The sequence below is a fragment of the Mus caroli genome, unplaced genomic scaffold (genome assembly GCF_978045245.1).
Source record: "Mus caroli unplaced genomic scaffold, Mus_caroli_1 scaffold_13, whole genome shotgun sequence".
Taxonomy (NCBI): Eukaryota; Metazoa; Chordata; class Mammalia; order Rodentia; family Muridae; genus Mus; species Mus caroli.
The window spans coordinates 50,561,622-50,581,902 of NW_028227268.1; the positions used below are offsets into that span (position 1 = coordinate 50,561,622).

General features: G+C 45.4%; 1 protein-coding gene across 2 annotated transcripts in view; it reads left to right on the forward strand.

The window, feature by feature from the left end:
- Smtnl2 (smoothelin like 2) overlaps positions 1-17,494 on the forward strand; it is a 44,819-nt gene extending 27,325 nt beyond the window's left edge. Inside the window, exons 9-10 of one of the 2 annotated variants that reach the window (XR_015045031.1) lie at positions 15,904-16,643; positions 16,828-17,494. The gene's annotated coding sequence lies outside the window, so the exon portion shown is untranslated. The remainder of the gene's footprint in view (positions 1-15,903; positions 16,644-16,827) is intronic. The other variant, XR_015045030.1, reaches the window with a different exon arrangement.
- Positions 17,495-20,281: the final 2,787 nt, after the last annotated feature.

Genomic DNA, 20,281 nt, shown 5'->3' on the forward strand with positions numbered 1-20,281 from the left:
GGCTTCAAGCATTATGATCCAGTGGTCACAGCACCCAAGACCATGGGCTTCATCTGTATTTTATTCTGTTTACTGTTCTATTTCTACATTGAATTCCCACAAATGTTAATATATTTATGAATTTCTGTTATGCGACAATGGTATCAGAATTTTTATTTAGTGATATTAGAGTATGGGGCCTAGGACAGGCCTATATACTTCCTAGATAAATACTCTCACTGAGCCACATAGTCAGACCTTTAAAAAGTCTTTAGTTTTAACATTTACATGTGTGTATGTGTGTATGTGCACATGAATGCACATGTACATGTGCCTGCATCCAGCCACAGTACAGTGCACATGTGGAGGGTCAGAGGACCACTTGCAAGGGTTGGCTCTTCTTCCACTGTTTTGGGATCAAACTCGGGTCACCACAAGCACCCTTACCCTCTGAGCCTTCTCAGTGGTTTGAAATTGTTTTAAATTTTGAGGTAGGGTCTTGATAAATGACCCAGGTTGGTTTTCAACTTGTTTGGTAGCCCAGGCAAGACTTGAACTCACTGTCTTCCTGCCTGAGTCTCCCGAGTCTCTGATTTATAGGCTTGCACCAACACACCTGGTTTAGTGTCAGAACTTTTAAACAGATAGACTGCTAACAGCACACCTACTATATGAAATTTGAGGCTTCTTTGCCGCCTCCCGACTCCCTTAGACTATTTACTTAAGGGTTCACAGGATAGTAGATTCAACACTTACTTTTCTTTCTCTTGGAAGTCATGAGTTTGGTATGCAGTTAAGTTCATTTGTGTCTATCTATTTTGCTGATGGATTGCCTCTATCATTTATTTTGTGTATGTGTAAATTCTTTACTCCCTCCAAGGTCTAAGTGCTATCAGAAGGACTGTGTTCACATTCCTCTGTCTGTTTCCACCCTCTCCTTTTCTCTAGTTTATTCTTTCTGTGTCTTTCTCTTCTTTCTTTTTCTTTCTTTCTTTCTTTCTTTCTTTCTTTCTTTCTTTCTTTCTTTCTTTCTCTCTCTCTCTCTCTCTCTCTCTCTCTCTCTCTCTCTCTCTCTTTCTTTCTCTTTCACCTTATTAAAAAAACAGCATAGCACATGCAATTGGCCACACCAGTGAAACCTACATCCATGTATTTAAACAAACATAGGTAGAAAATAGTTTTTAAAATTCCATCTGTATCAAGCATATTTGAGCTTTGTTTCCCCTTGCTGTTTACTGAATAATATAGTATACCTATTGTATAGCATTAGCATGATATTAGGTAGTATGAGGAATCTAGAGATAACTTAAAGTATATGGGGTATATGTAAGTCATAGGCAAATACTACCCCATTTTATATAAGAAATCATGGATCTGTAGATTTTGAGGATCTGAAGAGAACAGATCCAACCCCCCCCCCCCCCCAAGGTCACCAAGGTAGGACTGGTCTGTTTTATTTTTAATTGTGTGTATAAATATGTATCTACATGTGAGTATATGCTCATTAGAGTGGTTGCCCTAGCCAACCAGGTCAGGTCACTGGGTCCCATGAAGCCTGAGTTATAGGCGGTTGTTAGCTTTCTGACAAGGATGTTGGGAACATGCTCTTAAACACTGAATCCTCTCCAGCCCTGGCAACTAAATGCCTATCTGGAAGAGCAGCAGGTGCTCTAACCACCAGTTGTAATTGCATAGAGAAATCAACTTATAAAGTGAAAGGGATTGTTTTGCTCACAGTTTTGGAGATTTTAGCCCATGGCTAGTGCTCACAGCCGGTTTGCACTACTGTTTTTGGGTCTAGAGGGAGACAGCGTATCACAGCAGGGTAACTTGGAGAAGAAAAGAGCCCTCATCTCAGAGACTCTTTTTTTTTTTTTTTTTCTTGGTATGGCTTTTATGTCTGTGTACCACATGTATGTTTACAGAGCCCAGAAAAAGACACCAGGCCTCTTGGAACTGGAGTTACAGTTACAAGCCACTATGGGGGTGCTGGGTATATGAAGCTGGTCCTCTGGAAGAGCAGCAGGTGCTCTAACCACTGAGTCAGCTCTCCAGCCCCTGCTTCCAATGTTCTAAGAGACAAACAGTTCTGAGCTGGACAACCTCCTGAATCTGGTGTTTACATTTGTGGGGGGAAGCCTTCAGGTTTAGCTTCTAAAATTGAGTAGTTTGTTAGGTGTTGTCTAATTCCTCTCCATAGGAGTTGGACTGCTTCGGACCCTCACCAGTAGCATAGAGTCTGTTTCCCTCTGTTTCCAGGTCTGCTGCAAATGGGGGGTTAAGCGTAGTCAGATAGCTCAGTGGTTAAGAGCACTGGCTCTTCCAGAGGCATTCCTAGCACCCACATGGCGGCTCACATCTGTCTGTAGCTCCAGTTCCAGAGGATCCAACACCCTCACAACAGACATACATGCAGGCAAAACACCCATGCACCAATGCACATAAAATAAAAATAAATTGTGTGTGTGTGCTGGTTTATTGAGTGAGTTCACTGGTCCTATGAATTCAAGGCCAGGGAAGTAGCCACGGGGAGGGAGACAGAAGGGAAGGGGAAGAGAAAGAAAGAGGGTGCATAGAGAGATGGGGGGAGAGAGACCAAAATGCATGGATTGTATAGGGAAGAGCATCTGGGAGAAGGGCAACCCTGCCCCTGGGCTGGAAAGTTCAGGGTTGGGGACAGGGTATGCCAGGTAAGGACTGAGGGCTGCTGGGAAAACCTAGCGGCCCTGTTTACTTTGGTATGTAAAACACGCACCTCAACTTCTTGTTCTGGATCTGAAACCCAACATTCATATATGAGATATTCGTGGGGTTTGTTTTGTTTTTTAAATGACTCATTTGCTTTTGTCCGTGGTTTTGATATCCAAGGCTCTTTTATTTTGGAAAGTTCTGTACTTCTTGAGCTCAGCTCCCTCCCTCTCTGCTGCCTGTCCTAGTTAGCTTCAGTTAAGTTGATACAAACCTGGAATCGCATGGCAAGGAGTCTCAACTGAGGGCTTACCTGGGTCACTGGCCTGTGTGTGTGTGTGTGTGTGTGTGTGTGTGTGTGTGTGTGCCCTTTTCTGATTACTGGTAGATGTGGGAAGGACCCGTCCCCCGCCCACTGTGGGTGGTACCATTCCCAGGCAGGTAGGTCTGGGCTATGTAAAAAAGTGTGAGTGTGGAAACAAGCATTCCTCTCTGGTCTCTGCTCTGGTTGCTGCACACCCCTACCCCATGTTCCCACCTTGAGTTCTTGCCTTGCCTTTCTTGGGTGATACAATGTAACCTGTAAGCAGAATAATCCTCTCCTCACTCAACCTGCTTTTTGGTTAGTGTTTTATCACAGCAACAGAAAGCCAAATAAGACACTGCCTGTCACCTGATCTGGCTCGTACCACCCTCAGACTGAAGAACAATTATCTCTTCCTCTTGGTCTCCTGTTCTTTATTCTTGACCCCTTGTTTGTGTTAGGGTCACAGCAAGCGATCTTATTTATTTATTTATTTATTTATTTATTTTAACATTTATTTGGGAGGGGGTGCTCATGTCTTGACTCGTGTATAGAGAAGGTTAGAGGACAGCTTGTGGGAGTCCCTTGTATCTTTCTACCAGGTGGGTTCCTGGGATTGAATTTAGTCTGTCAGGCTTGATGACAAGTGCCTTTACCTGCTCATCCATATAAATATCATCAAAAATGAGCTCAAGATGCTAAGCTGTGCATCATCTCCACTAGATAGATGTCCATTGCCCTAGGGGTAAGGATTTCTTTAGCAGAGTGTTAAAGTCCTCTTGCTAACCAGGAGTCTCCAATCCCCAGCTCCCACCCACCCCCTTTCTTCAATCTTCCCACTTCAGGCTGTCTAGACATCTCAGTCCTTAGGAATGTCTTTGTTGAGATCTCTCTCTCACTTGTTTCCAGGTGCCATGGGCTTTTCTATTCCAGGATTTGAAGCTCCCTGAGGGCCCAATGTGGCATAGTTCTCTACCAAGTCTAGCAAGGGATTCTAAGATTTTTTTTTCTCAAATTTAAAAAAATTAACGCTTATTTTAAAATATTATAGTTACACAAGGTGGATGGTATTCCCCTTTAATCCTAACACTTTGGAGGCAGAGACAGCAGAATCTCTGTGAGTTTGAGGTCAGCCTGGTCTACATAGTGAGTTCCAGAACAGGCAGGACTACATAGATTATGTCTTAAAACAAAACACAAGAGGTTGGAGAGATGGCTCAGTGCTTAAGAGCACTGGCCCTTCTTCCAGAGGACTCAGGTTTAATTCCCAGCACCCACATGATGGCTCACAGCCATCTGCAGCTCCAGTTCTAGGAGATCTGGCACTTTCTTCTGGCCAGGCATGAATGGACATATATTTAGCCATACACTCATATGTTAAAATATTTTAAAAATGTGCTTGCTTTGGCAGCACATATACTAAAAAAATTTTAAAATGACATTTATTTATTGTGTTTGCATATGTGTGTGCCTGTGTACCACAGTGAACACGTGGAGGTCAGAGGGCAGCCCGAGGGAGCCAGTTTTCTACTATGTGGGTTCAGGGTCATCATGCTTCAGCAGCCTTTACCCACTGAGCCATCATACTGGCCTCTTAAGCACTTTTCATTCATTCATTCATTCATTCATTCACTCATTCATTCTTCTGTGTGTGTGGGTGTGTGTGTGTGTGTGTATGTGTGTGTGTGTACTCACATGTGTGAGTGAGTTCATCTGGAGGTCAGAGGACAACTTGTGGGAGTTGTTCTTTCCTCCTACCATGTGAGTCCTGGGGATCTAGTTTAGGTCAGCTGGCTTGGTGGCAAGACCTATCCTTGCTTAGTTCTCTAACCCATGGGTAATGGATGGCCAGTGCTTTCACTTGGCCATTCCTTTCCCCTCTGCCAATGCTTCCCCCCCTGGCAGGTTGCTGGGTGCCAGGCAGCAGCAGGAGGAAGGGTGAATGAATGGGGTGTCTTTGACCATCCCAGACCCCAGCTGGTATTTCTGAAAGTTAAATGCTCGTTTTCAGAACTGATCAGGTGCCACCTAGTTTCTTTTTGGTGAGACCGTCTCATTCAATATCGCTTCCATCCCAATTGCCGGAGAGTTTTGAGACGCTCTTGGGATCAGAGTGATGGTGGCAAAGACAGGAGAGTGGAGTTGAGGCTGAGTAGCTGCGATGTAGCTGCTGAGTGCTTGAACGGAAGCCCCACTGGCCAAGTGGTTCAGATTTCAGCTCCAAAGTGCAGCATCACTGCTGTGGACAGGAGGTACAATTAGTGTCACCATAGAAACCACCAGCCCTGCTCCCATCAATCATTATTATGAGGTTGGATGAGGGAATGAGAATCAAATTCAGTTTAGAACAGAAGCATGGTAAGAGATCTTTCTGAAAGCCCCTACAGTGTGCCAGAAAACAGACCCCCCACACACACACCTTAATGAACCACAGAATCTTCTCTCTCTCTCTCTCTCTCTCTCTTCCTCCCTTCCTTTTTCCTTCCTTTCTTTTTCTTTTTTTCTTTCCTTACGTTTTTTGAGTGTTTGTCTTAATGTATGCCCATGTGCCACATGCCTGTAGTGTCTGAGGAGATCAGAAAATGGCATCAGACCCCAGAGCCTGGAGTTACAGATGATTGTGAGCTGTCGTGTGGATGCTGGGAATTGAACCAAGGTCCTCTTAGAATACCAGCCATTGCTTTCCACCCCTGAGTCATCTCTTTAGCCCCAGTATTTTCTCATGAACAGAACATTGCCTAGCCCAGTAAACAAGCTGGGTCACATGACAGACTCAGAGCACACACCTGGAACCCCTGCCTTGTAGATGGCGCCTCATTCTATAGAGTCTACAGCATGTGGAGAGGGCATGGACTTTGCTCATGTCTGCCCACTGGGGCCTTGAACACAGTGTGTTCAGAGGGTCTGCTTAGTGGAGCCCATGGCCTGCACTATAGTGTGATAAGATGCCCCACTTGGCAACAGTGAGACACCATTTGCTAGGTCACCGAAGTCACTTTAAATGGGCTTTGTTGGTACTAGAACAGGATTTGTGGGTAGGGCTAACTACAAATCAGAGAGTGAGTTGGCTCGGTGGTGTGACTCCTGGTTTGTTAAGGGTTAATGGCACTGGGATAATCTTTTCTCAGACACAAGGTTTCCCTTTTGCCCTCCCAGGCTACCCCCAATAGTGTCTGGTTCTCTAGACCTCAGAGCTGTGTCATACCGAGGGCAAGAGAAAAACTCTAGGCTCTGTGCAGATCCCACCCACTTGCACCCCACCCCTCCCAAAGTCCCCCTTAGCCAAGGCCTTTCATTCCACGGGACATCTGCTGGGCTCTGTCTGTTACTTTATCCAGCAGACTTATGCCACTTGGAGAGGGTGACTAAGGGAAACGGGAGTATTTTCAGCCAGGGGCCATCATCCCTGCTGGATCAAGTGTCTTTTTGGTGCCCTGGATTTCAGGACAGGTGTGTTTTTATTCAGGAGAAACAGATCACTGAAATTAGAAGGCTAGATTTCCCTTCCCAAACATCACCCTCGCCAGCCCTCCTGGCCTGTCCCACTGGTGATGACAGTCACCGTTTTGGTTGTAGAAGAACCATAAAACCCTAAACCGGGAGGTCAGGCTTCTGATCTTTTCCTCAGCTTCTCTCTCTCTCTCTGTCTCTCTGTCTCTCTGTCTCTCTGTCTCTCTGTCTCTCTCTTTACTTATTATATATAAGTACACTGTAGCTGTCTTCAGACACACCAGAAGAGGGCATCAGATCTCATCTGGTTGTGAGTCAACATGTGGTTGCTGGGATTTGAACTCAGGACCTTTGGAAGAGCAGTCAGTACTCTTAACCGCTGAACCATCTCTCCAGCCCTCTTCCTCAGCTTCTAATGGAGGTGTAAACTCATGGAGCCAATGTTCCCTCCTCTTTGTGATGAGTCTCAGCCCTGACTTACCAGGCTGGAGCCGCAGCCCTGCCTGAACAGCCTCCAGGACTGGCTGGAGGTATTTGTGAGATGCTCGGGGGCTTGGAAAGGCACCAGTCCTCACTGGAAGATCACATGGTTATTGGGTCCCTGGTGTGTGCAGGGTGGCCTCCCTGTGTTCCCAGACCTCTTTCAGGCCAGAGATGCAAAAGCAAGTTCAGAGTTGGAAAGGAGGCCAGGCTCAGCTGTCTCCAAACATTACACCTGTCCAATGGGCGGGGCACCATTTCCGCTTATACTTTTTTCCCCTAGTGCTGGGAAACAAGTCCAAGGCCTCACACATGCCTTGTGCTCTATCCTTAAAACTCTTCCCAACTACAGCATCAATGCATAGACAAAATTTACATCCTTTTAAGAACTAATTATTTGGGAGCTGGAGAGATGTCTTAGGGGTTAAGAGCACTGGCTGCTTTTCCAGAGGTCCAGATTTCAATTCCCAGCACCCATACAATGGCTCTCAACCAACTGTAACTTCTTCTGACCCCTTTCTGATCTCCCTTGGGCACCAAGCATACACATGTACATGTAGATAAAACACCCATACACATCAAACAAATTAAACGGTTTTTGTTTTGTTTTGTTTTGTTTTGAGACAGGGTCTCTCTGTGTAGCCCCTGGCTGTCCTGGAACTCACTCTGTAGACCAGGCTGGCCTTGAAATCAGAAATCTGCCTGTCTGCCTCCCAAGTGCTGGGATTAAAGGCCACCACTGCCTGGCTACAAGGTTCTTTTATCAAAGTTACAGAGAGCATAGATGGAGTCAAATAGTACCAGAAGACATTGAACAGTACTAATGTGTTCTCTTTTCTTCACCATCTCCCATCTTGGTCCTAGAAACACCTTTTCTATGTGTTTCCCTTTGTAGTTAATAGTGTGCCCAGCTGATGTTGTTTATTGGTGTTTCTCAGGTTTTCCTTTGTAGATACCCATTGGTTTCCTGCTGTGGGGGATGAGAGCTTGGCTCTGCTGCACTGTGACTCCATCACTTCCTTCCGTTCAGCTTCCCACGGTGTGGGCCTATCAGGACACTGGTTCACTTGATAGTGTTTGCTTTATCCTGAGTTTGCAAAATATCCTACAACTGAACTCTTATCGTCTTCCCCAAACCTGCTGCTGCTGGTTTAAAAACATATTCTGTGCCTGCTCTCCATCTGGAGGGGGTGGGGTGGGGATCTGTTCCCCTCCTTTCAACAGAGACACCGGATTCTGAGGGACAGAATCTCCCTGTAGTAATGCTGTTCTGATGGGCACCAGGTCAAAAAAAAGGTTTGGAGTTCCAAGCCAATGGGAAGAAGTCTGGTTCTCTGGAAGTCATCAGACTGGAGATGTGATGATGCAAGTCACACAAAGATACAGAGATGCTCCAGGAGCCTGGCCTACCTTTGGCTCTCGATTCCCTGGTGGAGGCACCAGATATGGGATTGAGAAAGGTTCTGAGAGGACCCGGTCAGCCCCACTTCCTCTGACAAGTGCCCAGCTGAACTCCATCATCTGGCATGACCACTAGAACTAACTGCTAACATTTATTCCATTACGTGCCAGCCAGTTTTGATTGGTTCATCCACAGGTAACAGGAACAGCAAGTCTAACCATTGCACTTGACTGGGGTGGCATCCTTCTCTTTGCTCATACCGTCTTTGGTTTCTTTCTTTCATACTCTCCCTCATTTCTCTCTTTCATACTCTTCCCTCCTTCGATACGTTAAGAAGTACCCTGGTTCTGACTCTAAGGTCAATGGACAATCGACTGCTCTCACTCGCTCTAATGCTGGCACTTCCTCTGACGCCAGCTAGTCCAAGGCGGCCATGGCCATCGTCCGACTAAAATAGTGTTACCACCTTTCATCTAACTGCATTAGCAGCCACTGCATCCCAGCCTCTCTCAGAGTCCATTCTAAACACACCAGGGATGTCTATCCTGCTAACCGGTGAGTTAGCTACGTCACTGCACACAACTGTGATAGCTCCCATCTCAGAGAAAATGTCTCACGAGGGTCTGCAGGGCCTCCACAACCGGCCCCTCAGATCTCTGACTTTACTGCCTCATCTCACCTCCCCAGTTATCCCAGCCTTTCCCCCTTGGCAGTCGTTCAATGCACTAGGCTTGTTTCATTAGGTCCGATGTTATGAGTTAGTCTCAGCCTGCACTTCCCAAATTATTTACTGCTTTGACAAATTACCTAGAAATCTATTGTCAGTTGCTCATTCTACCCCAGGTTATTTAGACATTTCTGGATACGATTTTTCTATACCTCAAACAGGCCATTTTCTTGGATCCCTTGGACGCTGCCCCCCTGGCATTTGCTATCTTCTTGCCCCTCTGGACTTGTTGCTTGGCTGTCATCCTAGGAGTTCAATGCTCTCTGGTGTGATAGCCCAGAAATCCTTCACCCATCTAATCTTTCTTAGTTTATGTTCTCCTTTTGTTGGTGCATGTCCTTGATGAAATTTTTTACGTACTAATTTCTATTTATTAGCATATTTATATGCTTATTTGTATGTATGCCATGTGCAGGCAGTGCCGGCAAGGCCAGAAGAGAGCATCAGATCCCCCTGGAAATGGAGTTTCCAGCACTTTTGAGCTGCCTAGCATTGGTGCTGGGAAACTGAACAGAGGTCTTCTGCTAGAGCAGCAATTTCCATTAACTAACCACTGAGCCAGCTTTCCAGCTTCCTAAAAATGCTGCGTTCCTTCAGATTATGTTAGAAAACACCTATGCTCAGCCTGATGCCACAGGTGTGCACTTCACTTTACACTGATCATTTGGCTAAGAGTATTCTAAGATTGAAATCATTTTCACACTTGAGTGTGGGGAATTGCAGGCTGGTCTCCGGTTGAGCTGAGGTCTGAACCCTGCGAATGGTGATAATTCACCTTCATGACATGGTAGGCGTTCTTTCATGCTCTTGGAACTCTGGCTCTTGCCTAAGTTACCACCCCCCTCCACAGCCCCCCCCCAAAGAAGCATGGTCAGTAGTCACATAGGCAATGGCCCAAGCTTCTGACCTTCAGGCTAAACTCCTCCCCAGTTACGTAGCAACACTGAAGACCATAAAAAGGGCTGTTCAGCCCCACCTCGCTCTCTTACTTGTTTCCCTCTTACCCCTCATTCTCACCCCCCTCACCTCTCTGTCTTCTCCTCTCTCCTCTCCTCTCCTCTCTCTCTCCTCTCCTCTCTCTCTCTCTCTCTCTCTCTCCTCTCCTCTCCTCTCCTCTCCTCTCCTCTCCTCTCCTCTCCTCTCCTCTCCTCTCCTCTCCTCTCCTCTCCTCTCTCCTCTCTCTTTGTCTTCTCCTCTCCTCTCCCTCTCCCTCTCCCCCTCTCCCTTCTCTCTTTACCCCTGCATTTCTATAATAAAGCTCTAAAACCATAGAGTCTCTGCTCCATCAAGGCTGCTCGCACTCTCGCAGGAGTTGGGAACCTCTTCCCTCATCCCTCTCTCCTATAACCCTGGTGGCTTTAGCAAAGTAGCTCTGGGCCCCTGGCCACCCCCCTAAAGAGTGGGTCAGAGGCTTGGATGCCCACCCAGGGATGAGTGGAAGGTAGTTAGCAGCCCTCCCACACCTGACTGACCAGAGAATAGGTAAAACTCTGGCGGGGTGTGGGCTTCTGCCACCTTCCCCTCTACCCCCCTTTTTAGTTCCCAACACTTGAGTTTCTTGAGAGGATAAATGTCTAGCTCCTGTGTGACCATGGAGAAGTGCAGCCGCACCCGGCTTCCGGTTGTTCACAGGCTCCTTTTCTCTGGGTGCGCTAGAATCCTCTCTTCACTCTGAGTACTCTGAGGTTTGTGCTGATGTCTCTTGACCTTTATTTGAGTCTCCATTTAGATGTGCCAGACACACAGTGGGGCCTTTCAGTCTGTAGGTGCTTGGGTTTTCTTTTGGGAAATGATACTTTAACAGGCCTTCAGTCCTTAGCACAACTGGAGGTATTATTTTGATCAGACCCCAGCACACAGACCCAGTAACTATCAAAATGGGAACAAGGAAGGAATCCATCAAAGACATAGATGGACTAGTTTCAGGATCCAAGGAAGTCCCTAAATAAAATAAATCTTTACCTTTTGCCTTCCATAGTTCTGCTTCTCATTAAGTATTCTGTTTTTGTTTTTGTTTTTCGAGACAGGGTTTCTCTGTGTAGCCCTGCCTGTCCTGGAACTCACTTTGTAGACCAGGCTGGCCTCGAACTCAGAAATCTGCCTGCCTCTGCCTCCCAACTGCTGGGATTAAAGGTATGTGCCACCACTGCCCAGCCTCATTAAGTATTCTTACTAATCAAAGTGTATCAATCAAGATGTGGGTTTTGTGTACGTAAAATACAAAGGGCAGTGAGGGTCCAGACTACGTGATTTGGGCAAGTACTCTGTGCAAAGTCACTGGCCGGCAATACAGACTTTCTATTTACCTTTAAGAGTGTCTATGTGTGTTCTCTGTTGGAATTACTGCACAATAATGCTGTTTTTATTATAATTTCCTTCATTTTTACCTCTGCTCTTTACTAAAATATTTTTAGTTGGGAACTGGGTTTTTTGGGGGGCAGTTCTTTATTTTTATCTTTCTTCAGTTGTAACAAGTTGAATATCCCTAACCTGGAAGTCTCAAATCTGGCATTAGAGCCCCCGTGACACTGACATTAGAGCATTTCATAATTTAGAAATTCAGATTAAGGATTTTTAATCAATGCAAATATTCCAAAATAGGAAAGCCCCCACCCTGAAACACTCAGCCTAAGCATTTGGAATAGTAACGCTGCCACTGTGAAATGTCGCCACTGTGTTGATCAGATCTCTGTTATTGTGACAAAATACTGGAGATAATCACTTATAATGAGCAAAGGTTTATTTTGGTTCACTGTATCAAAAGTTTCAGTCTGTGGTCATTGGGCCTTGGTACTTTGGGTCTGGAGCAACACAGTGTGCTCTGACAGCAGTGAGGGAGGGAGGGGTGATACAGTGTGTTATGATGGGGATGCATGGTAAAGGTGCATGGAAGAGTGGAGGAGAGAGAGAGAGAGAGAGAGAGAGAGAGAGAGAGAGAGAGAGAGAGAGAGAGAGAGAGAAGAGAGGAGAGAGGAGCTAGAGTTCTAGTATCACCTGCAAGCAGTATGTCTTCAGTGTCCTATTTTCTGCCATTAAATCCCACGTCCTAAAGGTCTCATGCTTCTCAATAGTGCACAGAGTAGTCTTTGGGGAAACATTATGAACCAAACCAAAATTGGCTCCTCCTCCTCCTCCTCCTTCTTCCTTCTTCCTCCTCCTCCTCCTCTTCTTTTTTCTTTCTTCTTTCCTCCTCCTCCTCCTCCTCCTCCTCCTCCTCCTCCTCCTCCTCCTCCTCCTCCTCTTCTTCTTCTTCTTCTTCTTCTTCTTCTTCTTCTTCTTCTTCTTCTTCTTCTTCTTCTTCTTCTTCTTCTTCTTCTTCTTCTTCTTCTTCTTCCTTCTCCTCCTTCTCCCCTCCCCCTCCCCGTCCCCCTCCCCCTCCCTCCCTCTCCCCCTCCTCTTCTTCTTCTTCTTCTTCTTCTTCTTCTTCTTCTTCTTCTTCTTCTTCTTCTTCTTCTTCTTCTTCTTCTTCCTTCTCCTTCTCCCCTCCTCCTCCCCCTCCCCCTCCCCCTCCCTCCCCCTCCCCCTCCCCCTCTTCTTCTTCTTCTTCTTCTTCTTCTTCTTCTTCTTCTTCTTCTTCTTCTTCTTCTTCTTCTTCTTCTTCTTCTTCACTTTTTGAGATGATAATATCATTACATCATTTACCCCTTCCATTTCTTCCCTCTAACCCTTTCCATCTCAAATTCATGGCCTCCTTTTGTTTTTCTACAAATGTGTATGTGTGTGTAGGTGTGTGTGTATGTGTATTCACAAATAAATAAATACAGCCATCTCAGTTCATATAATGCTACGTGTATGTATATTTTCAGAGATGCTCATTGGGTCTCGGTAACTAAGTGGTGTGAGCTGTAGTGTCAGGCCCTTGGCCAGACTCATCACTTCCCTCATTTTGTTCTCTTATGGGTTCATGTTTCCTTCATGCCTTTATTTGCCACTTATCAGGGTTCTAGAAGGATTCTAGACAGTGAGCAGCCCACCAGGCTAACTCAGGGAGAGTTGCATTCCAAAAACAGATTTGACTGTTTTGCTTGAAGAAGGATGGGCAAGATATACCTTCTCAATCAATTCTGCACATGCCTTCCATGGTAAAGTTCCCAGGAGATGAGTCAACCCATGACACTCCCAGGGACAGACACTATACCCACTACATAGAGTTGTCACGAACTAACCCAAATGAAATGCTTTGCGTAGCGCCTGGCATCTGATTGTTGTAGTGACAGTAATTATAAGGATTCTTAAAATACTGGGATGAACATAAGAACTCTGGGAACTTGGGCAAAATTCTGTGTATCCTAGACTCAGCCCTGACGTCAGCCAGAAGCAGCCTTTTGAAGGGTTGGGTTTTTGTTTTGTTTTGTTTTTGTTGTCTGTTTGTTTATTTTGGAAGCCAACCAGTCGGTGAAGCTCAGGGCTCTGAGGATTCCACAGTGAAGAAGAAAGTCCATTCTCACAGAGTGTTGGTTGCTGTTACATTGTTTCACGTCTAATTGGCTTAAGCTTCACCTGGAATAGTCCCACTCCCTGACTCGAACCTGTCTCTGCAATTCATCAGTTAGTGTCCTTTCAAAATTTCCACCCTTAAATTTTTCTCTACTCATCTCAGCTCATCTTTTTACAAGGTAAAAACCTCTCTAACTTGTAACAAAGGTAACTGGGCTATTCTGTTTTTGTTACGAATTGCCTAGAAATATCCACTGTTCATCCAGCCAGGTTCCCCATTCCTCCTATTCTCCTCCAGACAGGGTTTCTCTGCAGCCCTGCCTGTCCTGGAACTCAGTTGGTAGACCAGGTTGGTCTCAAACTCAGAGATCCGCCTGCCTCTGTCTTCTGAGTGCTATGGTCAAAGGCATAAACCACACCTTGCTTCACCCTGCTGGTTTAAAAAAATTATTTAGAAATGTGGGGGGTGGGGCGGAGTGAGGGTGGGGTATGTGCACACGAATGCAGGTGCCCACGGAGACCAGAGGGGACACTGGATCCCCTAGGAGTTGGAGTTCCAGGAGACTGGTAACTCTTGATGTGGATGCCTGAAATCGAATTCTGATGTTTTGTAAGAATAGTATGTGCTCTTCACTGCTGAGTCATTTCTTCAGCTTCCAGCAGACCAGTTTAAATCTCAACCCCGCCAGCAAAGATCTCTGTGTCCAGCGGGCCAACAGTCCTCTAGGCGCTCAGTTCCTCATCTGTCAAATGAAGATAACACCAATAACATCTAAACACACTGAGCTGTTCTCAGGATTGATGAGGTAACTGGTCCTGCACAGAGTTCATGAAAGCTGACCACCACAGTCGTCCTCTTTCCCAATTTAGCCCCCCTGCCCCCTGTAAACCTCGGAGTTCCAGGCACTGCAGGAGGTGATGCTCCGTACGTGTGGGAAGCTCTTCCAACGGCTGAGGCAGAGGAAATATGATCTTGATTTTGTTTGTAGCTTCTACTACACTGCATAGCAACAGACCAACAACCAAATACAGCTGGCCTGCCTTCAGAGGCTGGCAGCTTGCTTTTTAAACAACCTGTCGGAGAGACTTAAAAACCATTCCTGAAACGTCTAGTTTTATATCACACCGAGACACCTGTTATAGTGAGGGTGGTATTTGATGCTCGTTTTTCTCAGAGTGGCTTTCATCACAAAAATACTGATTACAAATTTCCTTCCTCCCTGCTCCTGAAAGGGGATTAGAAACTAGTCACCATAGTGCCCTCTAGTGAATTGTAGTGATTTCCTAGCATTTGAAGAAGCGTCCCGTCCGTCCCCTCATCCTCTTCTGGATCATTAATTAGCACAACCAGCGGGAAAGAAGCTAGCTTGGCCCAAAAGGATGGTTTGGGACATTTTTGTTGGTGCTTACAGAAACCCTTGGAGGGATTGCTCTTCTCACACTTGACTGATAGAGACTAATGAGGAAGCGTGTGACTGACCAGAACTCCGTGTGACTGATCGGGACTCCGTTCATTATTTGTTATTGATATTATTGGGCTCTCTGGAAGATACAACGTTGCTACATAAACAAGACTCTTTAAATGACCTCATTTTCAGCCGCTTGAACTGTGATGTCTGAGTGTCACTAATATGCCGGTCTTAGAGAAGTAGTTCTTGGATGTGCTAAAGTTCCAGAAGAGAGCCAGGATCCACCCTCGCCTCTCTACCCCATCATGGCAGGTTATTTTGAGCCACAAGCTGTGGAGGAGCTTTAGTTCAGGAAACTTCCATGTCTCTCTTTTCTCCTGGATAACAGGAGGATTTCTCCTGACCTGCCAGTCAGAACTCTCCCTGCTGGTGCAGGGAAGTCATCCTGAGATGTGTCTGCATAAACAGAGCCAAATGACAGAGCTCTTGCTTTCCCCAGTATGTGTCCCAGAACATCTGAGGTCCCTAACCCTTCCCCTGGGGCTAGTCACTTTGTAACAGTGCCTTCTGTGAAAAAGATATGTAAGCTCCCCCTGCCCTCAGTTTAAGTGCTATTTGCTAAAGTGTGTGTGTGTGTGTGTGTGTGTGTATGTGTCTGTCTGTCTGTCTCTGTCAGAGAAAGAGAGAGAGAAAGAGAGGGAGACACACACACACACAGAGAGAGAGAGAGAGAGAGAGAGAGAGAGAGAGAGAGAGAGAGAGAGAGAGAGAGAGAGAGAGACAAGGTCTTGATTCACTGATTTATTTTTTAAGACAAGTGTCACTATGTAGCTTAGACTGGATGGGACCTTGCTCTGTAGTCCAGGCAGGCCCTTGAACTCGGGATTCTCCTGCTTGAGCCTCTTAAGTGCTAAGATTCATGTCTGGCTTTGACTTTGTGTGGGTGAAGCTTCCAGGCATGCTAATATTACATTAGCATTAATACCAACAAACTATACGGTTCTCTTTTTACTAATATAATTTCCAGGTTCCCCAGTCACTGAGGGAAGGAGATGAACTTCCTTCTCTATGATCCCATGTGTGGAGCTGACTATGAGAGGGACAGTGGCCTCCACTCTCCAGGGAAACTCCTCTCCGTGGCTTCTGCTTTTTGGCTGTTTGATCTTCATCAGCCTCAGCTGCTGTGCCCCATGAATGGCAAAAGACAAACTAACCACACAACAGCCCAATGCATCGTTACCCTGCCTCCTCTTGACTTTCAGGCAGCTTTATGTGCCTCTGAGATGTTAATCCCCAAGGCTGAAATCCAAGCTGGTTTCCCCTCAGAGCTGCCAGGGCCAGCAATGGTGATGAGCAACCAGGCACTGCGATTCTTCTAGAACACAAGGGATCTATTCACCGGGCACTCAGGCACAGCACAAAACACCATTCTTGAATCTCATCAGCAAAGGAAATGGGTGTAAGCGCAAAGACAACCTTAGAATCATGTTCTGCTCCCTGCTGCAAAGGGAAACCCAAGGAAGGGAGGCCACAGGAAGGAGAGAGCGAGTACCCGTTCTGGAGATAGACTGGGCAGGTGTGCAGTGGAGTCTGGGACAAGCAGCCTGTGGCTGGGATGCAGATCTCCCGCCTCCTTTAGGAGAGATGTTGCCAAGGTTCAGCAGCAGGCCCTTCAAGGCTGTCAGGAGACACGAGACAGTGCCAAAAAGCACAAGAAGACGCATATTTGTATTTTCCATGGTCTGGACCACAGACTGCCTGTCCCACGTGAGTGCCAGGAGACAAGTATTTACTAAGAGCATGTGTTCAACATCCTGAGCAGTACTTTAAAATAGAACATCACAGACAGTCCTGATTCACTCAGCTAGTGCATCTATAATTACTGGCTAAGGTGACTGGCAATAGTTAACATGTAACCTTTACTAATAAGTTTTGATTTTACCTTTCACAGCTCTAAAGACCACGCTATGGCTGAACCTTGGAGGAGAGGCTGATTCACACCAGGATTCACTACCATCTCGATCTGCTGGAAACCTGGTCTTTGGGTCTGGTCAATGTGCCAGAGAGAATATCTTCATAAAGAATGAGGATAATTCAATGTCCAGCACACTTCTGAGTGTGGATTATTTTTAAAGGATTTTTAGACACAAACTTTATGGGGAAAACATTCTTCAAGGGGGGGTAAAAGCTCTCACATTTTTTTCCTGAAAGATTCAGTTATCTGCATTATAAAATACAGCCCAGAGCTGGGTGTGGTAGCACATACCTGAAACCCTAATACTTGAGAGGTAGAGGCAGGTGCATCTCCCTGAGTTCAAGACCACCCTCATATACACCAAAAGCTCAGCCAGTCAAGAAAGCATGATGAAGCTTTATTTTAAAAAACAAGAAAACAAAAAGATGGGCTGGGGAGATGACTCAGTGCTTAAGAGTACTTACTGCTCTCGCAGAGGTCTTGGGTTCCGTTCCCAGGACTCACATTAAGCAGTTCATAATTGCTTGTAACTCCAGTTCTACAGGGTCTCTGATGCTCTCTTCTGGCCTCCAAGGGTACCTTCACAATCATGGTGCATGTAAGGTTATGCGGGCACACACACACATTACACATTAAACAATCTTTAGCTGGTAGGTGGTGGTCCATGCCTTCCATACTAGCACTCAGAAGGCAGAAACAGACAGATCTCTGAGTTCAAGGCCAGCCTGGTTTACATTTCCAGTTACAGGACAGCTAGGACTACACAGAGAAATCTTGTCTCAAAAAAAAAAAAAAAGCCTTTAAAAATCTCCAACTATAGTTGCTTAACTCTCTCTCTCTCTCTCTCTCTCTCTCTCTCTCTCTCTCTCTCTCTCTGTGTGTATGTGTGTGCGTGCATGTGTTTAAAATTGGCTCATTCATTTAAAAACAATACAAGTTGTCTATTTTATGCCAGGTACTCTTGTCAGTATTGGCCTAATTACCATCTCCAAGGCAATGTTCAGTGAGTATAATGATGTATTAATTTATTTACATTAATAAATTAATTTCATTGATTTATTAATCAATATATTTTATCTAATAATTAGATTTATAGGATTATATAAAATAATAATATATTGACTGTATGTGATATAGTTCCCTATGACTAATCAAAGGTAGATTCATTTCAGAAGAAATCTCCCCCAGCCCCCAAGACAGAGTTTCACTGTGTAGCCCTGGCTATCCTAGAACTTGCTCTTATAGACTAGGCTAGCCTCAAACTCAGAGATCTGCTTGCCTCTGCCTCCCAAGTGCAGGGATTAACGGTGCACACCACCACCACTACCATAGGCCTTAGAAGGAGTTCTTGCCTTTCTTTTCTTTCTTCCTCTATAGAACTAGAAGGGAAAGTTCTTTGCCTTGGGCTGGAGCGTTGGCTGGGTGGTTAAGAGCTCCAGGTTCAGTGAGAGATCCTGTCTCAAAAAATAAGTCAAGGTCCTCAACAGCACCGTGTGAAGCCAGCCAGAGGCGAAGGAACTTGCCCTTCAACTCGGCACAGCTGTGGCAGCGATCCCCTCATAAGAATTATGTTTATTTCCTACCATTTATCTTTCGCTCTTGCATGCGTGTGTCATGCTGGGTTTGCTCTTGTTTGTGTGTGGCTCATCTAGATGGCAGGACTGTCGCTTATGTTTCTTTACACAGCTTACTGAAACACAGTTTCTCTCTACTCAACCCGTCTTGCAAATTCCCCCCCTCGTATTTGATTTTTTTAAAACTTATTTTCCTTTATGTGTAGGAGTATTTGGCCCGCGTATATGTCTGAGCATCACCTGTGTGTGGTGCCTGTGGAGGCCTGAAGAGAGCAACAGATTCCCTAGTACTGGAGTTACAGACAGCTGTGAGCCACTGTGTGGGTGCTGGGAATCGAACCCGGATCTTCTCTTAACTGCTGAGCCATCTTTCCAGGTTCATTACCCCCTTTCTTATTACTGGGTCTTTTCTTTCTCTCATCCACACACCCTCATAGTTTTACTTCTCAATTACAAATGTCCATGGGTTTAATAATCCTGAAACTCTGTGAACCATAACGGCATTTCAACTTTCCCTCCTGGCTACATTATCACTTCAATTATTTGCTTTTAAAATTTGGTTAGATCCTTCATATTTCTTCCCCACTCTTCTTCCTCTCACTCCTAATCTAATTAGTTAAATTTAGATGAGCATAAGCCATCTTATCCTTGTTTGTTTATCCTCCAACAGTTATTGGAGGGGCTGACGTTATTAACTTGCTAGGATAACACTCATATAGTGTGGTTGCTCTCACAATTAATATCCCACTCAGGGAACAAATGTAGAGTTTGCAACAGGCACCCCGAGTTTCCAGATCTAGGAACTATTTTCTGAACCACATAAACCAACTCTACCACATTCAAGTCCCATTTGCACACTGCAAATACTTGAACTGAAAGACAATAGTTGACTGGGGCTGGAGAGATGGCTCAGCGGTTAAGAGCTCTGACTGCTCTTACAGAGGTCCTGAGTTCAATTCCCAGCAACCACATGGTGGTTCACAACCATCTGCAATGGGATCTGATGCCCTCTTCTGGTGTGTCTGAAGACAACAACAGTATACTCATATAAAATAAATAAATAGATAGATAAATCTTTAAAAAAGAAACTGTAGCTGACTATAAAGTAAATCAAGCAAAGAAATAACAGTAGATTTTCTTATTCCTTGTAAGTTTAGGGATGCAGCCTGAGAGTGAGTAATCCCTTTGGTCATTGTCCCTGGGTGTCCCTGGCCCAATTTCCTAACTAGCTTTTCAGTAGACTGAGATAGCATGGTGTGGAACACTGTGTGGCTGGCCCTGGCACCAAGAACCTGCTTAGACATTTTGATGTTAGTTTAAATCACATTCGCTGCAGCTTGGATGAAAGTCACTTTGCCCTGACTACAAGATAAACCCCCTCCCTCTAATTGCCACCAATCTTGCCACAACCCTTCACCATCCCTCTGTCAGCAAGTCGCTAGTAATCTTCACTGTGCACGGTCCGGTCCCAGATCTGTCTGCTGCTGCTTCAGGCTGATCTCACCTCGAAGTCTCCTGCTCAAGATTTTCCAGAAATAAAGCTCAAATAGGAATGATAACTAACCACGACTACTCTTCGAGTCAAAGGTAAATCACCTCTCTTGGAAGGGCTAATGGTCAGGTCTAATACTGGTCTATTGAGCAAATTTGAAAAGGCCCCCTTCACTTTCCAACACTTCTGACTCAAATTATGAAATGTACTAAGAACTGAGAGTTGAGAAATACTTAGCCAAGTACTTGGGAAACAAGTGTTTCACATTGTTATCATAGACTCTAGTGGACAGTTGGAATCGGCTCAGCTGTCCTAGCATTCAGTTACAAAGACAGCCATTCTGATTTCTTATTTTCCCCTTTGA